The following is a 25,841-nucleotide window of genomic DNA, read 5'->3' as shown; positions in this document are numbered from 1 at the left end:
ATTTTGCTGTGGCCGATTTCATCTAGTGGGCGAGCACAAAGGATTGTTGTTATGCCAAGCTCAGGACACGACTTGCTTGTTGAGCCTTTCCTCTGGAAAACAGGATATCTCCTAATGGAAAAAAGGGAGGAGTAAAAAAAGAGAGGAGGTCTTGGCCTGGGGGTCCTGACAACACCAAAGGTTTAACTTGCCCCTTTTTTCTGACCTTGGCAAGTTTGTCGCTCCTACTCAACATAATAGCCCTCCACTTCAGGAGACTCATCCTATTGGTGTTGAACATAGTCTGACATCTGATTATCTTTAGCCCTACTGCAGCTCAGAACTCCTGAACTCAAGCAATCCACCAGGCTCCCCAGAAGCAAGATGAATCTGAAAGTGTGTGGGAGAGGCCAGAGCAGATTAACTTTGAAAAAAAGTGGATGCGGGGCAGCTAGGTGGTGCAGTGGATAGAGCACCGGCCCTGGAGTCAGGAGGACCTGAGTTCAAATCTGGCCTCAGACACTTGACACTTACTAGCTGTGTGACCCTGGGCAAGTCACTTAACCCCAATTGCCTCACTTAAAAAAAAAAAAGTGGATGCTAGATACTCCCAGTCCACCCATTTGCAGAGGTAGGAAGCCCACATGGGTTCTACATTGCACATATTTCCTAATGTATTGGTCAGTTGGTGCAAAATTTCCCTTTTTTTTTTTTTTTTTGGTACTTAAAATACAATACTGTTTGTTCTATGAGATGGTTCCCATAGATGGGGGCAGGAAGGATACTGGGGAAACTATGGGGATGATAAGAACAAAAGACATCAGTAAAAACTCATTACAAAAGGAAGAAACAATTGATGCTCTGGGGAGTAACTAAAAGCCTTTGGATACAACTCCAGGGGCATTGCCTCTCCTCCATGGCCTCTCTCTGCTCAACTCAGCCACCTGAATTCCCTGGCTTCCTTCAAAACTCAGGTCAAGTCCTACCTTCTACAAAAATCCTCTTCCAATGGATCTGCCTCCCCGCCCCCTCCAGTGGTGCCTTCCCTCTGAGATTACCCCATATTTACCCTGTATATACCTTGTAGATACATGGTCCTTTACATGACTTTTGCATTAGAATGTGAGCTCCTTGAGGAATGATCTGCATCCACAGTCCTTAGCCCAGTGCCAGCACACAGTAAGTACTTGGTTCAAGCTTATTAACTTGTGGGGACATTCAGAATCTCTAGGGATGGGGGAGGCACCCAGATAAAAAGGGTCCTGAGGAGCCAGAGAGCCTTGGATTGGGGCTGTTGGAAGAGATATCAACCAGAAGAACCAACAGTCAAGTCATATGGAAGGAGGAAGAAAAGCCCAGGCTGTGATGAAGGTTCTGGTAGAAGCAGATCCCTGTTCTCTGAAGCATGAAGAGACTGAGAGGAGAGACCCTCTAGCTCCTGCCTCAAGACATTCAGGTACTTTTTTTCAACACAGCCAGCAGCATCCTGAGCTATGGATGCTAAGCCCCCCCACTTCCTCTCTATTGAAGTTTGGCTCTACTGGCCCAGAATTCAGAAAGTGCAGATCAAAAGGAAAAGTATGTGTGCATATATACCCCCTGACCAGCTACTTGTGCAACATTTATCTGTAATCCCCGGTATTGCTCTATAAACCATTGCTTGAGCTCAGCAAGAGTACAGTAGAAGGACAGAGAATACTCCTTTATTTAGCATCTACTAGGTGCCAGGCACTATCCTAAGCACATTTTTACAAATATTATCTCCCTTGATCCTCACAACAGCCCTGGGAGGTAGGTGTTATTATTATGCTCATTGTACAATTCAGCAAACTGAGGCAGATAGAAGCTAAGAGACTTTTTCTGGGTCACACAGCTAATAAGTGTCTAAGGCTGGATTTGAATAAATGAAGAAGAGTCCTCCTGACTCCAGACCCAGCATTCTGTGCACTGACCCACCAGCTGCATCTAGTAGGCTGAGAGTATGAAGACATCAGCAGACTGGAGGCCCCATCACAAAGAGGCTGGTTAATGAATATAATTACAATATTTGGCATTAATATATTACTTTGGGGTGTGCATAATCTTTTAATTCCATTATCTACTTTGAGTCTCACAACACACATGAAACACTAGAAAGAACAGTAACATATCTGCCCACCTTTGGTGCTGCAAGTGATGGCTGTGAGGAAGGCCTCATCAAAGGGAGATCTAATTCTGGATGAATATAGTAGAAGCTATAGTTATTAGGTTACTAAATTTAAGGCCCATACCCCCCTTTTTTTCTTTTTGACACATGTTACATCTCTTTAACATTCATATATTTTTAGTTTTGGATTTCAAATTGTCTCCATCCCACCCTCCACTCCCCCTCCGTGAGACAGTAAACCATTTGATATAGGTAAGATATGTGCAATCATGTAAGACATAGTTCCATATTGGTCATGTTGTGAAAGAAGAAAGTATCCAAAATTTAAAAGGCATGAAAAACAAAAAGTGAAAATAGTATGTCTTTGTCTTGATTCAGACTCCATCAGTTCTTTCTCTGGATGTGGAGAGCATTTTTCATCACGAGTCTTTTGGAATTGTCTTGGGTCATTATATTGCTGAGAAGAGCTAAATCGTTCATACTTGATCATTAAACAATGTTGGGATACAATGTCTTCCTGGTTCTGCTCACTTCACTTTGTATCAGTTCACTTTAGTCTCTCCAGGTCTTTTTTAAATCTTTCTGCTCACCCTTTATTATCGTTTAATAGTATTCCATGATATTCATATACCACAACTTGTTTGACCAATGCCTAATTGAAAAGCATCCCCTTAATTTCAAATTCTTTGACACCACAAAAAGAGCTGCTATAAATATTTTTGTGCAGGTATGTCCTTTTTCCATTTTTCCCTTTTTCCTAATCCTTTTGGGATATAAACCTTGTGGTAGTATTGCTAGAAGAAAAGGTAGGCACAGTTTGATTGCCCTTTGGACATAGTTCCAAATTGTTCTCCAGAATAGTTGAATCACTTCACAACTCCACCAAAAAAGTGCATTAATGTTCCACTTTTCCCACATCCTCTCCAATATTTATCCTTTCCTTTTTCTGTTATACTAGCCAATTTGGTGGATGTGTGATGGTATTTCTGAGTTGTTTTAATTTACATTTCTCTAATCAACAGTGATTTAGAACATTACTTCATATAACTATAGATAGCTTTGATTTCTTCCCCTGAAAACTGCCTGCTCATATCCTTTGAGTATTGATCAATTGGGAAATGACTTGGATTCTTATCAATTTGACTCAGTTCTCTATATATTTGAGAAATGAGACCTTTATTAGAGCCACTTGCTTTAAAAATTGTTTCCCGGCTTTATGCTTTCCTTCTAATCTTGCTTGCATGGGTTTTGTTTGTGCAAACCCTTTTTAATTTAATATATTCAAAACTATCCAATTTACATTTCCTAATGCTCTTTATCTCTTCTTTACTCATAAATTCTTCTTTTCCATTGACATGACAGGCAAACTATTCCTTCCACTTCTCTTCTAATTTGCTTGTGTATCATTCTTTTTTTTTTTTTTTTTTTTTTTTGCAGGGCAATGGGGGTTAAGTAACTTGACCAGGGTCACCCAGCTAGTAAGTGTCAAGTGTCTGAGGTTGGATTTGAACTCAGGTCCTCCTGAATCCAGGGCCAGTGCTTTATCCACTGTACCACCTAGCTGTCCCCATGTATAATTCTTTATGTCTAAAATATGTAGTCATTTTGATCTTATCTTGGTATACAGTGAAAGATGTTCTATCCCTAGTTTCTGCCACAATATTTTCTAGTTTTCCCAGCAGCTTTTGCCAAATAGTGGTTTCTCCTACAAGCTGGGGTCTTTAGTTTTATCAAACATGAGGTTCCTGTGGGCATTAAGTACTGTGTCTTGTGTACCTAATCTATTTCACTGACTATGGGTGAATTATGGGTGGACTTCATGTTAAATGGTTTGCATCTAATATATAGTATTGAGAAAGGGATGCTGAAATACTTTGACAAGGTCTTAATAGACCTGATCCCATTATTTAAAACACTCTGGTGAGGTTCAGCATCAGGGCCTTAGTGCAACAATTTCAGAAACTACTTTAAATCACTTCAGCCAGGTGTAATCAAAGTTTCAGAACGTGGTCAATAATCACCAGGTTCACAACAGAGTTGGTGATATCAACTGGAAAGTCAATTAATATATAATGAGGGATGTTACTGCAGAGGTGACCAGGATCCTCCATGGTAGTATAAAATTTTTAGACTAAAGTGGGCTTTTGGACTGGTGTAGCATTCTGTTCTAAGGTGGGGGGAGTCTATGAAGAAAACACAATGAAGAAGGGAAGGTTCCTTGGGGATCCTAAGATAGCTTGCCCTTCTCCATATATAGGGGTAACTCCGTGGAAGCAACAGGAATAATTTTGTTGGGATATTTCTCTGTCCAGTGCATAGGGCTCAGGGAACCAAACAAATTTTTCGTAGATGCAGTTACATATCATATTGAGTAAAGGTCTGCACCTGGAAGTAGAGACATAAGTTCAAATTCAGCTTCACATCTTTCCTAGATGTGTGACCCTGCGCAAACTTCTTAACCTCTGTGTGCCTCATTTCCTTCATCTGTAAAATTCAGATAATCAGAACTACCTTCTAGAATTGCTGTAAGGATCCAAGGAAATAATGTTTGGAAAGCACTTTGCACATTTTAAAACAGTACTACTTCCCAATTAGACTTTTCTGTCACTAAAATGTGTAGTTAGGCTTCCGCCTAACAGAAAAGCAGTAATTTCTAATGTTATAACATATATTAGTCACATTTTCAGTTGAAGCCTTCTTGGACTCATTGGAAGCACTTGTATAAGCCGAGCATCCTCCACAAAGAATGAATCCCCTTTATAACATCTCTACCAACTCTGGTCATCTCCAGTGATGGTGACCTCACTCTCTCCCAGACCATTCCATGGTGGGAGCTGCTCAGATTGTTAGGGCATTCTTTCTTTTTAATTCAGCTGAAATCTTTCCCCTTCTAACTGACACCTCTTGGTGCCAACTTTGCTCTCTGGGGCCAAGCAGGAGGACTGAGGCCTTTTCTGTATGACATCCCTCCTGATACCTGAGGACAGTGACCATGCCCTCCCTAAGTCTTCTCTCCTCCAGCTAACATCCCCTATTCCTTGAACTCTCCCTTCTGGGCCATCATGTCCACACCTTGTACCTTCCTCACTGTCCTCCTCAGCATGAACTCTAGGTTCATCCTGGAGCAGAACAAGATGAGAGGTGAAGCCAGAACATCTAGAGTCAAATCCGGACTCTTTTGGCCTTTGTGACTTTGGACAAGTGATTTAACCATAATGGGACTTAATTTCCTCATTCGTCAAATGAGAGGGGAGGATTTATTTAATGCAAACTTCCAAAGCCCAAACTTCGGAAAACATGAGGCCTAAAGTAGAAAATGATACTGCACAGGGAATCTGACTAGTTTGAGGTTCAGATGGACTGTCATTTCCCATGGTAACCCCACTCCACTGTTGCTGATGCAGCTTAAGATAGCATTAGCTTTTTTGGACAGTTCACCTCATATTAAGCTTTATTTTGGTCTGTAACACAAATATTATCACAATTTCATGGGAAATCCCCATGATGGAAACTTCTAGAGGGCAGTAACACCTTTGTAACTCCTTTATGGTTAGGGGCAGGAATTCTTTTTTGTTGTTGTTGTTGTTTACTGGACCTTTGGCAATATGGTAAAGTCTGTGGATCCCTTTGCAGAATCATGTTTTTAAGTATATGAAATAAAATACAGAATTGCCAAAGTAATCCATTACATTCAAATGTAATTTTCAAAAACATTTTCAAAACAAACTTATGTTTATGGATCCCAGAGTAAAGACACCTATAATTTAGGGATTTGTTGAAAGTACACTAAGAGGTTAATGGCCTTTGCCCATCATCACACATTTCATGAACCCAGGATTCTCTGACACCAAAGCCAGCCTTCTATCTATTATCCCATAGTGCTGCTCTTAGGTTTATAGACAATTTAAAGGACCAGGTCTTACTCAGTACCTCATATCACTAAAGATGTTGTGTGGCACACAACTGACATCTTAGGTAAGAAACTTAAGCTACAAGGATTGTATTTAAGTAGCCTAAGATTCCATGAGGGTTTTCAGCTGCCCTATCACCTTGATCCTTCATTGAGGACCAAGGTGGGGAGTCCACCAAAACTCCTAGGTTGTGACAGTTTTCTGGTCTTAAATAGTTTATCCTGTGCTTGCATCTGGTAGAATTCTCCCTGAGGACAGAGGCTTTCCTCTTTGTCTTGGTATTCTCTATAAGCCTGCTTCTTACCCAATTTTTGTTGAACTGAATTTGCTCAAATGCTTTTTACAAGGCTTTTTTCTCCCAGGGCTTTATTATAAAACCTGGTCATTCAATTCTTCTTTCTTGATGGTTTGCTATAGACCCAGACAACAGTAGAAGAAAATTTACAAGTCAGAACTCAGAATTGTACTCTTGGGGAAAACAAGGGTGGGAAAAATGCAAGAGGAAACACTCTCCTGAGCTGGAGAGAGTTTGAGTACAACTATTCAAAAAAAGCAGAAAAATTTAGGAGACTGCATACCTTGCCTTATCTTTATTAGAAATAAATAGGGAGGGGGCAGCTAGGTGGCTCAGTGGATAAAGCACTGGCCTTGGATTCAGGAGGACCTGAGTTCGAATCCAGCCTCAGACACTTGACACTTAACTAGCTGTGCGACCCTGGGCAAGTCACTTAACCCTCATTGCCCTGCAAAAAAAAAAAAAAGAAAGAAAGAAAGAAAGAAAGAAAGAAAGAAAGAAAGAAAGAAAGAAAGAAAGAAAGAAAGAAAGAAAGAAATAGGGTGGGGGGGCAGCTAGGTGGTGTAGTGGATAGAGCACTGGCCCTGGAGTCAGGAGTACCTGAGTTCAAATCAGGCCTCAGACACTTAACACTTACTAGCTGTGTGACCCTGGGCAAGTCAGTTAACCCCAATTGCCTCACTAAAAAAAAAAAAAAAAAAAAAAAAGAAGGAAATAGGGGCAGCTAGATGGTGCAGTGGATAAAGCACTGGCCCTGGATTCAGGAGTACCTGAGTTCAAATCTGGCCTCAGACACTTGACACTTACTAGCTGTGTGACCCTGGGCAAGTCACTTAACCCTCATTGCTCTGCAAAAAACCAAAATGGATGTTTAAAACTATCTTTACATGTAATTGGTAATCTTTACATGTAACATGTAAAATAAAAAAATATATTAAAAAAAGAAATAAATAGAATTCCTCTTCTTTGATTTATTTAGAATCTCTGTTTTTCTGACCTACTTCTCTGAGTATTTTATATGTCTGAAAGTATTCCTCTATGTCTTTTTTGTTCTGTTTTGTTAACATATGACAGTATATAATATATTCTGATTTTTCTTTTTATTTCTTCTGGTTTTACTGTGATTTCAACTTGCTCATTGGCTATTTGATTGATTTGAATTTCTACTCTTTTATCAGGTTCACTTAGGGTTTTTTTCGATTTCCTTAATCTTTTCAAAGAGCTGGCTTTTAATTTTATCATGTATTGCCAATTTATCTATATTCTATTGAATCTAAGATCTCTTGTACTTATTTTAGCTTTGTTTGTTGATTTCCTAATTTCAAAAAATGCATATTCAGTTTTAAATATTTTTCTCTTTTTCTCTTTTGTTCAAGTAAAATTGTAAGGATATGATTTTCCACCCAAAGGAATGCTTTTGTTACATTCTAGAAAATATCCCATGTGTTTAATCATTATCATTTTCTTTCACATAATCATTAATTATTTCTATGCTATGTTCTTTGATCCACCTTTTATTTCAGATGTCATTGTTAAGTGTCCATTTGGATCTGTTTCTTCTAATTCTGGTCCCAGAATCATTTTTTATATTTATTGCATCATAATTTCTAAATGATGTATTAACTATTTATGCTTTTTTGACATTTGCTTCCAAAATCTCTGTGTAATACTTTATGAAAGATCTATGGAGTACAAAAATGTATTGTTCTTTTGCTTTTCCATTTAGAAGATGCCATAAGTCCTTCAATTCTAGTCTCACTAAAAATTATTCAATTCTACATTTTACATTTTGTTTATCTTACTATTAGGTTTATCCAAATCTTATAGAGGGATACTGAATTATCCTGTTATATATGTGTAACTGTCTAATGTCTTCTTGTAGATCATAACATTTTTGCTTTATGAATCTAGATGCTAAGACATCAGGAGACTTATTTTTTTCTTTTACTGATATTTGCTTGTTGTCTGTGGTTCATTTTGGCATAATCTAGCTTCCTTTTTGTTCTTGTTGTTCAGTCATTTCCATTGTGTCCATATTTTCATGATTCCATTTGGAGTTTTCTTGGGAAAGATACTGATGGAGTTTGCCATGTCCTCTAGTTCATTTTGTAGAGGAGAAAACAGTCAAACAAAGATTAGATGACTTAGTGAGGGTCACACAGCTAGTAAAAGTGTAAGTCTGGATTTAAACTCAGATCTTTCTGACTCCAGGCCCAGCACTCTATCCACTGTGCCACCTAGCAGATTTTCCTTATTAATGTCAAAAGTTTGAAAAATAGAAGAAAATGTGAGGTGTGTGATAAAAAAAAAATTGACCTGGAAAAAATCAGGGAGAGATAATTTAAGAATCATTACCTGAAAACCATGACAAAAAAAGAATCTAGACATTATATTTCAAATTTTGAATGAAAAGTACCAGATCTACTAGAACCAGAGGCATAGACAGAAAGACTCCATTGACTACCTCCTCAAAGAAACCCTAAAAGGAAAAATCCTAGGAATGGCATAGTTAAAATCCAGGCCTCCCATATCAAAGATAAAATACTGCAAGCATTCCCCCCAAAAGAGAAGTTCAATTATGAAGGAACCAGAGTCAAGATCTGACAGCTGTTAGCCTAAACTTGAGGAGATCTGGGAATTCAATATTCTTAAAGGGAAAAGAATTTGCTCTACAAAGTAGAGTATGATCATACTGGGCAGATGTATATTTTTAATGGCCTACAGAACTTTCAAGCATTTCCAGTGAAAAGACCAGAACTGCATATAAATATTGAAGTGAAAAAAATAGAAGTCAAGAGAAACCTAAAAAAGATAACTTTATTTGAACAAGTTAAGTAGCCACATGGTATTGGTAATAGTCTATTGGGGGTGAGGGGGTGTAGAATAAATGTTTCCTCAGAACCTTAATGTCCTCAAGAGGTACTGAGAGAGTGAAAAAAATAGAGAATACAGTAATGTAGAAAGGAGAAATGTATTAAACTCAACAGGGAAACAAGGCAAGGGGATGGCATATTAAGAGGAAGGATAATCCTGAGGAGAGAATAGCTACAAACAAAGCAGAATAAAAGGGGAGTGGGGGGATAACAAATGAGCTAGCATCTAAAGAGGAGTACTCAAATTGGGGGATGGCTGGGACAAATATAGTATTGTGCATGAAATTGAATCTTAATTGTGCCATAATAAATGACAAAAGATGATGTCAGAGAATACAAAAAACTGATGCATGACAATTGAAGTGAGCAGAAACAGCAGAATTTCTTTTAGAAAAATAACATTGCATTAATGTGTTTGTAAATATGTAACCTACATTGGATTGCTTGTCATCTTAGGGAAGGGGGAGAAGAGAGACAGAGACAGAGACAGAGACATTTGGAATTCAAAATCTTATAAAAATAAATATTGAAAACTATCTTCACATGTAACTGGAAAAAATAAAATACTATTAAGATTGAAAAAAAAAAGAGGGGTAGCTAGGTGGCATAGTGGATAAAGCACCAGCCCTGGATTCAAGAGGACGGGAGTTCAAATCCGGCCTCAGACACTTGACATTTACTAGCTGTGTGACCCTGGGCAAGTCACTTAACCCCAATTGCCTCACCAAAAACAAAAAAACAAAACAAAACAAAAGATTGAAAAAAATACAACACTGTAGAAAAAGCAATCTGAAAGAAAAAAAATGTTAAAATAATCATCAAACAAGTGTTCAGAGGACTTATAAGGAAACATTATAGTTAAACATAATGAAACACCTCCCCTAACAGAGATGTGATAAACATAAGGTGCAGAAAGATGTGTACATTGTTGTATAATTAATATCATATTGCTTTCCTTCTCAATGGGTAGGGTAGGAAATGGAGGGAGAGAGTATTTGGAACTCAAAATTTTTTAAAGAACATTAAAAATAAACAAATAAACAAAAATATACATAGATTGTTGGCCTCAACCACTTAGGACATTTATATCATTTGACTATATTTGTCACAAATTTCTTTCTTTTTTAATGGGAGAACAGGTTGTTCGGAGAAAAAAAATGTTCAGAAGGGAGTACAGATAAGCAAGACAGTTTTGAAAGTAATATGTAGAAGTTATTATATACAGCCAGTACTTCCTTTCTGTAAGTGAACCATTCTGCAGACCTCTTTGTAAAACAATTTTTGCATAATGCAAATCTGCCCCTATCTACTCACTTCCACTTGGCTTATAAACAAAGTATTACCTTGACAGGAGTCATAAAGTGTTCAGAAATGCATATATATTACATACTACATGATAATAATCAACAGAATTATGAAAGGTAAAGTTAATGATAAAGTATCCACAATAATGTACAGTAAAATTATCACAGGTGTGTAGCATGCTATCCTTTCTGTACTCACTGCACCTAGCCTTTATTACTGGTGGTTGTCTGTACAACGTTTTTTTTTTTTTTTTTATGAAGCTCTGGAGAGATGTTTGGAAAAGGTCTTTTTTTTTCTTGTATATCAGATGATAGGAAGTAATATTATCCTCAACTGGTCTTTGAACTTTAAAAAAATCTTGAAGTATTTGGATCCATGTTAGGTGATAAAATGTTTCTGCCAAGTGTTTCATTGTGATGCTTTTGGTTCCACCTTGGGTTCCAAAGCTTCCCTTTCTTCTTCTGAAATCTTTACAACTACCAGCTCTATCAGATGTTCTTTGGACAATTCTTCTCCACAAGATTCAATCCACTCCTAATTATTCTCATTCACTCCTAGCTCCAATTCTGCTAATTTTATAATCCTTTTGCTCTCTTCCTTGAACTTTTCATCTTTGTCAAACCCTGGAAAATCAGAATGAACTGTAGGTACACTTTTCTCCAAACTCTCTTCATATATGCTTCTTTTACATTTTTTGATAATTTTAATTCATAAAAGTATTTTATTGTTTTCCAGCTACATGTAAAGATAGTTTTCAACATTTATTTTTTTTATTTGGGGGAGGGGCAGGGCAGTGAGCATTCAATGACTTGCCCAGGGTCACACAGTTAGTGACAAGTGCCTGAGGCCGAATTTGAACTCAGGTCCTCCTGAATACAGTGCTTTATCCACTGTGCTACCTAAATGCCCCTCAACATTTATTTTCAGAGGATTTTTAGTTTTAAATTCTCCTCCCACCCTCCATTCCCTCCCCTCTCTCCCAAGAAGGAAAGCAGTCTGATATAGGTTATATATGTATAATAACATTACACATATTCCTACATTAGTCATATTGTAAAAGAAGAAACAGAGCACAAGGGAAAAACCTCAAAAAAGAGGGGGAAAAACAGGCAAAAAGTAGAAAGAGTAAGTCTTAGTTCAATCTGCATTCAGAAACCACAGTTCTTCTTTCTGGATGTGGAGAACATTTTCTATCATGAGTTCTTTGAGATTGTTTTGGATCATTGCACTGCTGAGAAGAGCCAAGTCTATCACAGTTGATAATCACACAATGTTGCTGTTACTGTGTATAGTGTTCTCCTGGTTCTGCTCATCTTGTTCAGCATCAGTTCCTTAAAGTGTTTCTTTTACATTTTCCCTTGCCTTAGCAACGTTTCAGATTGCATGATAAATATTATACTGCTTCTAGAAGTCTCTCAACTTCAAGTTCTTATCTGCATCAAAAGCTACAATTGCCTGGGCAGATGAAATTCCCAAATAATGTGCATTGAAATTCCCAACTACTCCCTGATCTAAAGGTCAGAATAATGAAGTAGTGTTGGGGGTAGGTAGACCACTTTACATTTTTGTTAAACTCATCCAGATGGGGAGAGTGACTTGAGGATTTATCCAAAAGAAGGAGAAACTTGAAAGGAATGTCATTGTCATTACAGAATTTCTCAACTGTGGGAATGAAGAGCATATAAACCATGCCTGTCCAAAGATCCTAAGGGTTATCCATGCATTAGGGTTAGGGAAAAAATGCCTTACTGATTTCTTTCAGTGCTCTAGGATGTTCTGACAAGTGCACAAGAACAGTTTTAAATTTGCAATCCCAGATGCATTCCCTCCAAACAGAAGAGTAAATAGATTTTCCAAAGTTTTATGCCCCAGCATCGGTTTTTCCTTCCACAAAGATCTAGGTTTGAGATGGCATTTTTTGATAAAAAAGGCCAGTCCCACAAGTAGGGATTTTCATCTATTATTTTTTGTAGCAATTCTGGGAACTTCTTTGTTGTTTCAATATCTACACTATCAGCCTCTCCTGATACTTGTATATTATAAAATCCTGTGTGATTTTTAAATTGGAATACAGATTTTTTCAGAATTCTTTAAATAAAGTCAATGCCAATTTATGTAAAGTGAAATGTCTATACTTCTAAAAATAGCAGGATAAAATGGACACAATTTCATATGTAAGACATTTTTGTGTTCTGATGTATATATTATGCTCCTTTTTTGATGGGTGCTTGAGTTCTAGATTTTAAAAAATGTGTGTATATACATACACACATATACATATATATATTATATATACATATATATATGTATACACACACACACACACACACACACACACATATAACGAGATTGAAGTAGGAAAAAAGGAATTGGAGGCACTGATTGGAACCAAGTTTTTCAAAAATTTCAGCCACTGAGTAAAAGATAGCTATTTGGGGTGAGAAGCATCAAGTCAGAGTTTTGAGTATTTTATATTTATGCCACTGTTAGCTTTCTACCCAAAACTCCTCAAATCCCATATGAAAGCAATTTCTATACATATATATTCTAGAAGTTTCTTAATAAAAGAAAGTCCTGGGGCAGCTAGGTGAAAAAGTGAATAAAATACCAGCCCTCGATTCAGGAGGACTTAAGTTCAAATCCAGCCTCAGACACTTGACACTTACTGGCTGTGTGACCCTGGACAAGTCACTTAACCTTCATTGCCCTGCAAAAAAACAAACAAAAATAAATAAATAAATAAAAGAAAGTTCTTTCCTACTCCTTTTTGGCATCCAAAGTTTCATCTGTTAAAACTGACATACCTCAATCCATTAACAATTAAGCCTATTGTTTTGCAGAAACATTACTATTCTTTGATTTTATCACAAAACTGTTGTCCATGAAAGTTCCTTAAAGTGACAGCACAGCTTGCAAGCTAAGAAAAAAAGGAGAGTTCACTTACAGAGAGTAGCTCAGTCTTTCCTAATTGATTATCTTTACAATAATGCCATTACTGTGTACAGGGTTCTCATGTTTATGATCACCTCACTATTGTAGGGAACAATTTTTAATTGGGGAATGTTAGGCGGCTCGCCACAATATTGGGGCAAGGAAGGAGACCAACAGCCTCCCGCAAAATAGAGCAGGATTTATTTAACAAGAATGAACTTTAAAAAAACCCCACACAAACAGGATCAGTAGGATTAAGGAAAAGGAAATAAAATGGGGAAAGGGAAATTATACAACCTGAACAATACCACCACCCAGGAATCAGCTGAGAGCACACAGCAGCATCCTGTTGCCTTCCAGCTTCAAGCTAGAATGGTAAAAAACCTCCCTTCTTCCCAGCAGACCCCAGGCTGACCACACACAGTCCCCAGTCAATTGGCTGGCTGCTCTGACAGTCACATGACTGCCCTCACTGGGCTTCCAATCATTATAATTTTGCCAGGCCCATGTAGGCATTGGCGAGTGGTGATGATGTAAGGTGCTAGCACCATGGTGAAGGCTACAACCAGTGGGTGAAGCACCTTGAGGTTTGTGGAGCCCCAGGCCAGTGAGCAATCCGAGGTTTTTTTAAAATTCTAGCCAAAAGATGGGGTCATAAAAACCTCAAATAGAGATGCAAATTAAAACAACTCTGAGGTACCACCTAACACCTATCAGAGTGGCTAAAATGACAAAAAAGGAAAACAATGAATGTTGGAGAAGCTGTGGGAAAATTGGAACACTAATTCATTGTTGGTGGAGCTATGAACTGATCCAACCATTCTGGAGAGCAATTTGGAATTATGCCCAAAGGGCGATAAAGCTGTGCATACCCTTTGACCCAGCAATACCACTTTTAGGTCTTTTTCCCAAAGAAATCATGGAAAGGGGAAAGGGACCCACATGTACAAAAATATTTATAGCTGCTCTTTATGTGGTAGCATGGAATTGGAAGTTGAGGGGGTTCCCATCAATTGGGGAATGGCTGGACAAGTTGTGGTATATGAATACAATGGAACACTATGGTGCTGTAAGAAATGATGAGCAGGAGGACTTCAGAGAAACCTGGAGGGTCTTACATGAGCTGATGATGAGTGAGATGAGCAGAACCAGAAGAACATTGTACACAGTATCATCAACATTGATTGTTGACCTACTGTGATGGACTATATTCTTCTCACCAATGCAATGGTACAGAAGAGTTCCAGGGAACTCATGAGAGAAGAGGATCTCCAAATCCAAGGAAAAAAAAAAAGAACTGTGGAGTATAGATGCTGATTGAACCATACTATTTCTTTTGTTTTTGATGCTGTTGGTTTTTTTTCTATTTTGAGGTTTTGCATCATTGCTTTGATTTTTTCTCTTATAACAGGACTAATGCAGAAATAGGATTAATGTTATTATGTATATATATGTGTGTGTATAGATATCTATATCTATATGTATATAGATATATAGATATAACCTATATCAGATTACCTGCTGTCTAGGGGAGGGGGGAGGGAGGGGAGGGAGGGAGAAAAATCTGAAATTATAAAGCTTGTATAAACAAAAGTTGAGAACTATCTTTACATGTAATGGAAAAAATAAAATACCTTATATGTAAAATAAAAAAAATAAAATAAAATAAAAACCTCAAATAACAATTAATTCTTTACACTGTGCATCAGTTGAGATAAGTCTTCACAAGTTTTTCTGAAACCATCCCCCTATCATTTCTTATACTATAATAATATTCTATTGCAATCATATACCACAACTTGTCCAGCCATTCCCCAAATGGTGGACATCCTTCTCAACTTCTTTTTGCCACCACAAAAAGAGCTACTATAACCTGTCTCATACATATTGGTCCTTGTACTTTTTCTTTGATCTCTTTTGGATATAGACTTAGTAACTGCATTGCTAGATATAAGGGTATGCTCAGTTTTACAGCCTTTTAGAAAGACTTTGAAATTGTTCTCCAGAATACTTTGACAAGTTGAAAACTATGCCAACAATACATTAATGTCTCTGCTTTTCCATATGCCCTCCAGCATTTGTCATTTTCCTTTTCTGTCATGTTAACTAATCTGACAAGTGTGTGGTAGAACATCAGTGTTGTTTTAGTTTGCATTTCCCTAATTATGAGTTATTTGGAGCATTTTTTTCATATGCCCATAAATTGCTTTGATTTCTTTTTCTGAAAAATCCTGTTCTTATGCTTTAACCATTTATCAATTGCAGAATGGCTCTTATTGTTGTAAATGTACTTGGCTCCCTATATATCAGAGAAATGAGACCTTTATGAGAAACATTCTATGAAAAAGGTTTTCCCATTTTCCTGATTTCCTTCTAATTTTGGATACATTGGTTTTATTACTGTAAAAACTTTTTTAAATTTCATGTAATCAAAATTATTCATTTTACCCCTGTGATCTTCTATATCCCTTCTTTGTTAATAAACTCTTATCCACATATATGAGAGGTTGTTTTTCTAGGCTCCCCTAATTTGCTTATGTCTAAATTATGTAACAATTTTAGCCTTATCTTGGTATTTGGAGTGAGGTGAAGGTCTATCCCCAGTTTCTTTCCTGTTTTCTGAGCACTTTTTTTTTTTTTTTTTGCCAAAGAGTCTGTTCTTGCCCCAAAGCTTGGATCTTTTGGCTTATCAAATTCTAGATTGGTATGGGCATTTCCTTCTGCATACTGTGGATCTAATTTGGGAATCAACTTTCAATACACAAAGATCCTGACAATACCATTAAAAACCTTATTAATTACCATAGCCACACATAATTGTGTATATCCTTGTGTACATTCTAAAGCAATCAATATTGAATCATTGACATTCCTGATGAGGAAAGAGACCACTTGCAGATACAAATGTCTAAGGAGTCAAAATCACATTCACAGAGACTTAATAAGAAGAGGTAGAAAACTACACAGACCAGATGTAATGAAAGCATGTATTAAGTTTTTGTGGACCCTGACACATGTTTTCAGTTGGTTTTAAGGATGAAAGGAAAGGAATCATGAAGCTATGAAAATTATGTAGGCAAACAGGACAGTAGCCAATTAACATAGGCATGAGTCTTCCCAGAGAGTATTGGTAGAAGGATGGCTTTGGGTTTTTTCTTCAAGGGAAGTCAAAGGCTGTGACTTTATGGAGGTGAGTATAACTTTTCTCTTTTGGGATTCAAACTATGAAATATCCCTTTAGATTTTTTCAGGGACAGAAGAATAAACTGCCATATCACTGAAAGATCCTAAAATGTAAGAAAAGGCCTCAGTAATTGAAATACCTGGGTATAATATGGCTATGTATAAATGTGTTCTTTCATGCATGTGTTTTCCTGGAAGCAATAATCATTCATTCATTTTATGCCCCAGAAGAAAAGTGGCATTTTCAGTATAATTCTAAGAAACCCCATCTCCCACCTCCTCCCATTCCTAATAGGCCCATGGTGGAGGTGGTGACTTCCCTTTTGCTAACAAGAATCTGTGAATTTCATTAGGAAGAAAGAGAGTTGCCCGTACTCAAAACTTGTCCAGATGTTTAGGACCTGTCTCAGCTTGTGATCCATGGGCATAGCCCTCAAGGACCTATGCATGACGTTCATGTCATGCTGGGATTTCTGAGAAGAGATTTATTACAATCATCTATAAAACTGACTCACTCATTCTTCTTTCTTACTTATTTCCTACAGACCCAGACAAGTACGGAAGAGACTCAAGGGAGCCAAAACTCAGAATTGTCCTTGTGGGGAAAACAGGGGCTGGGAAAAGTGCAACAGGAAACACCCTCCTGGGCAAGAGAGAGTTTGAGTCCAGGTGTTCAGTAACATCAGTCACCAAGGTCTGCAGGAAAGCCAAGACCACATGGAATGGGAGGAACATTGCTGTTGTTGATACTCCAGGCATTTTTGACACTGACACTAAAAAGGAAGAAAAATTGCAAGAAATAGCTCATTTCATGACACTGTCCTCTCCAGGATGACACGCTGTACTCCTGGGGCTGCAAGTGGATCATTTCACCAAGGAGGAGAAGGAAGCCATTGAAAGGCTTTATAGGATTCTAGGAGCTGAAGCAGTGAAGTTTTTGATCCTTGTATTCACTGGGAAAGACAGACTAGGAGGAGAAAGCTTAAGGGATTACTTAGAAACAATTCAAGACTCATATTTCAGGAAGTTGTTGGAGAAGTGTGAATATAGATGCTGTGCATTTGACAATAATGCTAGTGGAGCCCAGAGAGATGCCCAGGTTTCAAAGCTGATGGCCATGGTTGGGAAAATGGTACAAGATAATGCGGGTATCCATTACACCAACAATACATATAAGTCTGTGGAAATGTTCCTGCAGAAGGACATGGAGGTTCGTTGGCAACCTTACAAGCAACAGTTTGAGAGGGAGAGGGTAAAAGTCTTACAAAAGTATGAGAAGCTAGAGTTGGAGAAAGAAAAACAAATGTGGGAGAAGAACATGGGAAAGAAGCCAAAGGAAAATTTTGAGAAGAAAAAGCAGAACTTGGAGAAGAAGAGGAAACAAGAGTTGGAGCAATTAAAGCTTAAGTAAAAGGAAACTTTGCAAGGTGTCCAAAATGAGCCTGAGAATGCTCAGTCTACAGTTGTTCAAGTTTTGAAGTTTCTTTTGCCCATTCTTCTAACAGTTGCTATGACTGTAATTTTCAAGAAGACCTTCTGAAAACCAGAATCATTTCCATCTAGTTTCTACTTTTGGCTGCATCCAAAAAAGATGGGAAGTCCTTGGAGGATGCAAATCTGAATGGCAGGAAGCCTTCACAAACAATTTATTCCTGACCCTCATATTTCTAATCAAATCCTAAATGCCTTTTAGAATTACTTCACCATTAACCCAGGTAGAGCTGTGGATAGAGCACTGGTTCTCAATTTGGGAGGACCTGAGTTCAAATCTCAACTTGGACACTTACTAGCTGTGTGATCCTGGGCAAGTCATTTAACCCTAATTGCTTCAACCATAGAGGGCCATCTCCATTCATCCTGCTGTATACCTTGCGTTTGGACCCAGAGAGCTCTGTAGGAGAGAGGCTGATGACTTTGCATAGCCCTCCCTCACTTAAATCCAATTCACTACTACTCTTGATATCACCCTGATATCATGGTCCTCTTCCAGAACAAAGGACCAACAACACCATTAACGCAAACCCAGCCAAGTGGTTTGGGGGGGGGGGGAAGAAATGAATTAAAAGACCTGAGAATCTAAGTTTCTTTAGAAGGAGCAGAGAGATGAAAGATGAGCTATGCAAGTGGTTGCGGTTTTTGTTTTTGTTTTTGTTTTTTTTTTGGGGGGGGGGCAGTGAGGATTAAGTGACTTGCCCAGGGTCACACAGCTAGTACGTGTCAAGTGTCTGAGGCCGGATTTGAACTCAGGTCCTTCTGAATCCAGGGCCGGTGCTCTATCTACTGCGCCACCTAGCTGCCCCTAGTGGTTGGGTTTTTTAAAAAGAATTTTTCAGAAATTTCAAATATAAGCCACGGCTTATTTTTAAGGCATCTTTTATATATCTCTGGTCTGTTAGCTTAGGAACATAAAAATATAGTTTGTTTAAATCGGTTTATTTCCCAAACTACTCTGTTTGATATACTTGGAGAAGTGAAGGTCTGAAAAAAAGTAGAAAAAAATTTAGGAGACTCAATAACTTGCCTTGTCCCTGTTAGAAGAAAAAAATCCGCCCTCCTCTTTCCCCCTGCCTTTTCCCTTTTCTACAACTCCCCATGAAATTTTTAGTGCTTTTCTCCCTGAACCTCCATGTATAAAATAAAAAGAATATCTCATTCATGGATGAAAGTGAAGAACAGTGTTTATAATTTTATTTTGTCTCTCTCTCTCTCTCTCTCACACACACACACATACACACACACACACATACACATACACACTCTCTCCGGCTCCATTCAACAAAGGTCAGTGGCTCCTTATTGCCTCCACGATCCAGTATACAATCCTCCCTTGGGTTGTTCAAGCCTTTAACAATACCTTAAAAAATTCATCTGGCCAAAAAGGTGCATAATCTCATTGAAGAAAACACTGCCTTAAAAAATTCACTTGGCCAAATGGAAAAAAAGGTGCATAATCTCACTGAAGAAAACAATGCCTTAAAAATTAAAATGGGACAGTTGGAAGATAAGGAATCCATGAGACACAGGGAATCAGTCAAGCAGAATCAAAAGAATGAAAAAATAGAAGAAAATGTGAAATACCTCATTGGAAAGACAACTGATCTGGAAAACAGATCGAGAAGAGACAATTTGAGAATCATTGGACTGCCTGAAATCCATGACCAGAAAAAGAATCTAGACACCATATTCCAGGAAATTATTAAGGAGAACTGCCCTGATATCATAGAATCAGCAGATAAAATCATCATTGAAAGAATCCACCGATCACCTCCTGAAAGAGACCCCAAAAGGAAAACTCCAAGGAATATTGTAGCCAAATTCCAGAATTATCAGGTGAAGGAGAAAATACTCCAAGCAGCCAGAAAGAAGCAATTTAAATATCATGGAGCCACAGTCAGGATTGCTCAGGACCTGGCAGCTTCAACATTAAAGGACCGCAAGGCTTGGAATATGATATTCTGGAAGGCAAAGGAGCTTGGATTGCAGCCAAGAATCTATTACCCAGCAAAAATGTTCATTTCCTTTCAGGGGAAAAGATGGACATTTAATGACACTGGGGACTTTCAATCTTTCCTGGTGAAAAGACCAGAACTGAATAGAAAATTCAATCTCAACATACAAAGACTCAAGAGAAGTTTAAAAAGGTAAACAGAGGGGGAAAAAAGGTTACCCTATTAGCTTAAACTGTTTATATCCCTACACAGGAAGATAATACTGATAACTCTTAAGAACTGTAAATGTATTTGGGCAGAGAGAAGGACTTTACACAGAGGGTATAAATTTAAATTGTTTCTTTCTGGCTGCTTGCAATATTTTCCCCTTGACCTGGGAGCTCTGGAATTTGGCTATAATATTCCTGAAAGTTTTCATTTTGGGATCTCTTTCAGGAGGTGATTGGTAGATTCTTTCAATTTCTATTTTACCTTCTGCTTCTAGAATATGAGGGCAATTTTCCCCAATCTCTTGGAAGATGATGTCTAAACTCTTTTTTTGATCATGATTTTCAGGTAGTCCAATAGTTTTCAAATGATCTCTCCTGGATCTATTTTCCAGGTCAGCAGTTTTTCCAAGAAGATATTTCACATTGCCCTCTATTTTTTTTTTAAATTCATTTGAATTTGCTTTATTGTGTCTTGGTTTCTCATAAAGTCACTAGCTTCCATTTGTTCAATCCTAATTCTTAGGCAATTATTTTCATCAGAGAGCTTTTATATCTCCTTTTCCATTTGGCTTTTCAAGCTGTTGACTTTTTCAATTTCTATTTTAGCTTCTTCTAGAATTTCAGGGCAATTTTCCCTGAGAATATCTTGGAAGATGGTGTCTAAGCTCTTTCCTTGATCATGGTTTTCAGGTAGACCAATAATTTTCAAATGATCTCTCCTGGACCTATTTTCCAGGTTGGCAGTTTTTCCCAGAAGATATTTCACATTGCCCTCTATTTTTTTATTCATTTGGATTGCTTTATTGTGTCTTGGTTTCTCATAAAGTCACTGGCTTCCATTTGTTCAATCCTAATTCATAGGCAATTATTTTCATCAGAGAGCTTTTCCATTTGGCTTTTCAAGCTGTTGACTTTTTTCTCATGTCTTTCCTGCATCACCCTCATTTCTCTTTCCATTTTTTCCTCTACCTCTCTAACTTTATCTTCAAAGTCCTTTTTGAGCATTTCTATGGCCTGAGACCAATTCGTATTTTTCTTGGAAGCTTTAGATATAGGGGCCCTGATGTTCACATCTTCCTCTGAGGGTGCCCCTTGGTCTTCCTTGTTACTGAAGAAATTTTCTATGGTCCTCACCTTTCTCTGTTGGCTCATATTGCCTTTCTTTTACTACACTTTTAGCTCCCTAAAGTGGGGCAGTGTTTCCAGGCTGCAGTATCCCAAGCTTAAGAAGTCCCAGGTGGTATGATTTAAGGAGAATCAGGTTCTTCCCTCTCCCAGCCTGTTTCCTGGTCCTAGATGACCCCAGACCAACTTGCCAATCAACCAGCTTTGTGTGTTGTGGTTGTTAGCTCCAATGAGCCTGTGCCCCTCCCCCACCTGGGCCACTGCTACTGGAGCCTACCTCCTGGTTCTCAGCAGGGGTGTAAAATCCAAGTTATGCCTCAGCATCAGCATATACCCCTGTAGTCTCCCCCCTGCCCAGGGCTCAGCCCACTCACCAGACTGTGAGCTTAGTTCTAGATGACACTGGTGCTTCAGCTGATTCAGAGGCTCTGGGGGTCTCCTTCTTTGGTGAGGCCTTCCTGGGACTGGGTCTGTGTCAGGGTTACCATGGGGTTGGGCCCGACTCCTGTATCAGCACAGCAGCTCCCTCCTTCTGACCTTCCAAGCCATTTTTGGTTAGAAGATGATTTCAGCACATTCTTCTGTGAGTTTTGCTGCTCCAGGCATTTTCCTATGGCATTATTTGGATGTTTTTGGAGCCAAGCTGTTGACTTTTTTCTCATGTCTTTCCTGAATCACCCTCATTTCTCTTTCCATTTTTTACTCTACCTCTCTTACTTTATCTTCAAAGTCCTTTTTGAGCACCTCTATGGCCTGAGACCAATTCATATTTTTCTTGGAAGCTTTCGATGTAGGTGCCCTGATGTTGCTATGCTCTTCTGAGGGTGCACCTCTTTCTTTCTTGTCACTAAAGAAGCTTTCTTTGGTTTGCAACTTTCTCTGCCTGCTCATCCTGCCTGTCTTTCACTTGACTTTTAACTCCTTCTTAGTGTGGGTTCCTGTTTCCAGGATCTATTGCCCAAGCCTCAGGGGGACCCAGGTGTTATGATTTAATGAGGGACAGTTTCTTCATTTGCCTGGCCCTTTCTCTATTCCATAGATAACCCCAAGCCACCTTGCCAACCAACCAGGCAGCAAAACTTTATGTGCTGTGGTTGCTAGCTCCAACAGGCCTGCACCCCTCCCCTACCTGGGCTGCCACCACTCAGTTTCTTCCTGGTTCCCTGCTGGGGTAGGACATACAAATCCCCCCTCAGCTCCTGCATACATGGTCATAGACTCCCCCCAGCCAGCAGCTGTTCAGCCCTCTCAGCAGACTGTGAGATTAGTTCCAGAAGACACTGCCGGCAGCTTATTTGGAGGCTAGGGGGTAAGTCTCTCTGGTGCAGCCTGCCTGGGGCTATATCAGTGTGGGTGCAATTGCAGGTCTGGACTCCACTCCTAGCCTGGCTCCCCCTTCTGTCCCCCCCCCAACAGCTCTTTGAAATGTCCACTGTAGGTGAAAACCCCACTCTGAAGTCCTTATCTAGAACAGGGATTCTTAAACTTTTTCCCCTGGTGACCCCTTTTTACCTGAGAAAATTTTCTGTGACCTTTGTATATAACTGTATAAAATTGGTATGTATAATCTTTTACTGTTGTCAAGTTTTTTTTTTTTTACCAATCCCCCATTGAGTTGTGACCCCATATGGGGTTGCCACTCAAAGTTTAAGAAACTAGGATCTAGGGGAAGCTAGGTGGCGCAGTGGATAGAGCACTGCCCCTGGATTCAGGAGGACCTGAGTTCAAATCCGGCCTCAGACACTTAACACTTACTAGCTTTGCGACCCTGGGCAAGTTACTTAACCCCAATTGCCTCACTAAAAAAAAAAAAGAAAGAAACTAGGATCTAGAGAACAGGACAGTCATTCAAAGGACAAAAGGGAAAAGTTCTGGGGGAATATTTCAGCTGGCAGGGCTTATAAGAATGAGAAGACATTTCTGGTTTGAGGACAGGAGAGCAGGGCATGTGACCACATACTTTTACAACTGTGACATTGTGAACATCCTTTTGGACAAAACTGCAGGGTCTCTTATCCAGAGTTCGTCATATTTGATTTCCCTTCCAAAGTAGATGGAGCCTTTCTAATGTTATGTTATCATGTTGTTGGGGGTTGAGGTAATGAAATGACTGTGCTTCCTATTTTTACCTCCACCTAAAGTGACCATGATTTGCCTCCTGTGATCAGCTGTTAGAGAAGGAGATGACAAGACAGTCACTATGATCTAATCAGGTACAACTGGACTGAGGCCCCCTTATGAAAGTGAAGCCACAGGACAAAAGAATCAAAGCAGGAAACATTTATTAAGAGCCTACTGTGTGCCAGGCACCGTGCTAAGCACTGGGGATGTAAGGGAAGGCAGAAGAGTCCCTGCTCTCAGGCACTCACAGTCTAAAAGTGGGGGGGGGGGGCAACAGGCAAACACCTTTGTGCCCACCAGACCCATCCAGGACAAAGTGGAGAGAATCCTTGACTGAGGGAGGGCACTGGCAGTGAGGGCAGTGGGGAAAGGCTTCTCACCAGAGGTGGGGTTGGAGTCCCTTTTGAGGAATCTGGAGGAAGCCAGGGAAGCCTGGAAGCTGAAGGGGCAAGGAGAGAATTCCAGATATGGAGGATGGCGAGGCAAAGAGTGAGGTACAGGAAGAAGGGCAGGGACACTGGACGGCTGATTCATGGAGGGGAGTGTGGTGGAAGAGTCCTGGGAAGGCAGCAAGGGGCCCTGCTACCAAAGGCTTGAACAACCCAAGGGAGGCGTGTATGCTGGATCCTGGAGGCAAAAAGGAGCCATTCACCTTTGTTGAATGGAGCCAGGGGAGAGTGTGTGTGTGACAAAATAAAATTATAAACACTGTTCTTGACTTTCATCCATGCATTAGATAATCCTTTTTATTTTATATGTGGAGGTTAGGGGAGAAAAACATTAAAAATTTTAGTGGGTGGTGAAGAAAAGGAAAAGAGCAGAGGAAAATAGGAGGCTCCCCCACTTTTTTTTGTCTAATGGGGACAAGGCAAGTTATTTAGTTTCCTACATTTTTCTACCATTTTTCTGGCCTTCATATCTACAAATATATCAAACAATTGTTTGGGGAACAAACTGGTATAAGCACAATACATTTTTATATTCCTAAATTAACAGAGACTCCAGATTGGTAAAGGATGCCTTAAAAATAAGTAGCACCTTATAATTGAAACTTTTCCAAATTTCTATTGAACAAAAAAAACCACCAACAACTGAATAGCTTATTTTTCATCTTTCTACTCCTTCTAGCAAACCTTAAATTCTCAAGCCTTTTATTTTGTTTCCTTTTCCCCCTCACAATACTTGGTTGGGGTTGGGTTAATGACAGAATATTCCTGCAGGAGACTTGGGATCTGGTTAGAAAAGTGATGGTTGGGGCAACTAGGTGGTGCAGTGGATAGAGCACCAGCCCTGGATTCAGGAAGACCTGAGTTCATATCCAGCCTCAGACACTTGACACTTACTAGCTGTGTGACCCTGGGCAAGTCCCTTAACCCCAATTGCCTCACAAAACCAAAACAAAACAAACAAGAAAAGTGATGGTCAGGAATCAATGGTGTATGAAGACTTCCTGCCCCTTGGCTCTGCATTCTTCAGTGACTGCCCATCTCTATGAATGCAGCCCAAAGTGGAAATTATTCTTGTAACCAGGAGGATATTTAAGAAAAAATGTCTTTAGCCCATGTGAGAATTGGAATGGCACCCCCTGCTGGGAGGGACATTGTGAGCTCTGGCCTGAAAAGAAAGCATGTGATTTATCATCCGGTAATGACCTTTTCTGGGGTTTCGAAGGTCAGATTGTTGTCAGTAAGTGATGTCTGCCACCTGTGGGTCCTGTCAATCAGTGTTACCACCCAATTAGCTTGGAGCTGTGTGTGAGGATGGCACTGCCTCCGGTTTGATAGGGGGCTTCGGGGACAAGGAGTGGTGAAGTGTGATATTTTTCAGTTGTGGACTTGGGCTTGGCGGGAGGACAGATTCTGGCTCTCTTAGACACAGCTAGGATAAAGGCTTTTTACCTCTCTTTCTCTCTTTACTAACTTCTAATGTACTTTAATAAATACTTAAAAGGCTAAACTCTTGTTAAGCTTTGAATTTAAGGTGACCACTAATTAGATTTTAGACATCACAGCTAGAATTTTAGTTCTCACACCACTTTTTTTTTTTTAGCAACAAACATTAATTTTTTTCCAGTTATATGTAATTGCAGTTTTCAACATTCATTTTCATATGATTTAGAGTTCCAAATTTTTCTCCCTTCCTCCCTCCCTTTCTTCCCCCCCCCCTCAAGACCACAACCAGGTTATATATGTACAATCCACAAGTGCTCTTTTTATCAGTTCTTTCTATGGGGGTGGATAGCAAGCTTCATCATCAGTCCCTTGGGATTGTCTTGGTTCATTGCATTGCTGAGAGTAGTTAAGTCATTCACAAT

At 39.1% G+C, this 25,841-nt stretch overlaps 1 pseudogene; it reads left to right on the top strand.

Annotated features, from left to right (window-relative positions):
- The first annotated feature begins 860 nt into the window (after positions 1 to 860).
- On the top strand, positions 861 to 18,223 carry LOC122729833 (annotated as a pseudogene).
- The last annotated feature ends 7,618 nt before the right edge of the window (positions 18,224 to 25,841 follow it).

This window comes from Dromiciops gliroides, chromosome 5 (assembly GCF_019393635.1).
Source record: "Dromiciops gliroides isolate mDroGli1 chromosome 5, mDroGli1.pri, whole genome shotgun sequence".
NCBI classification, from domain to species: domain Eukaryota; kingdom Metazoa; phylum Chordata; class Mammalia; order Microbiotheria; family Microbiotheriidae; genus Dromiciops; species Dromiciops gliroides.
This window is presented reverse-complemented; position numbering and strand designations above follow the sequence as displayed.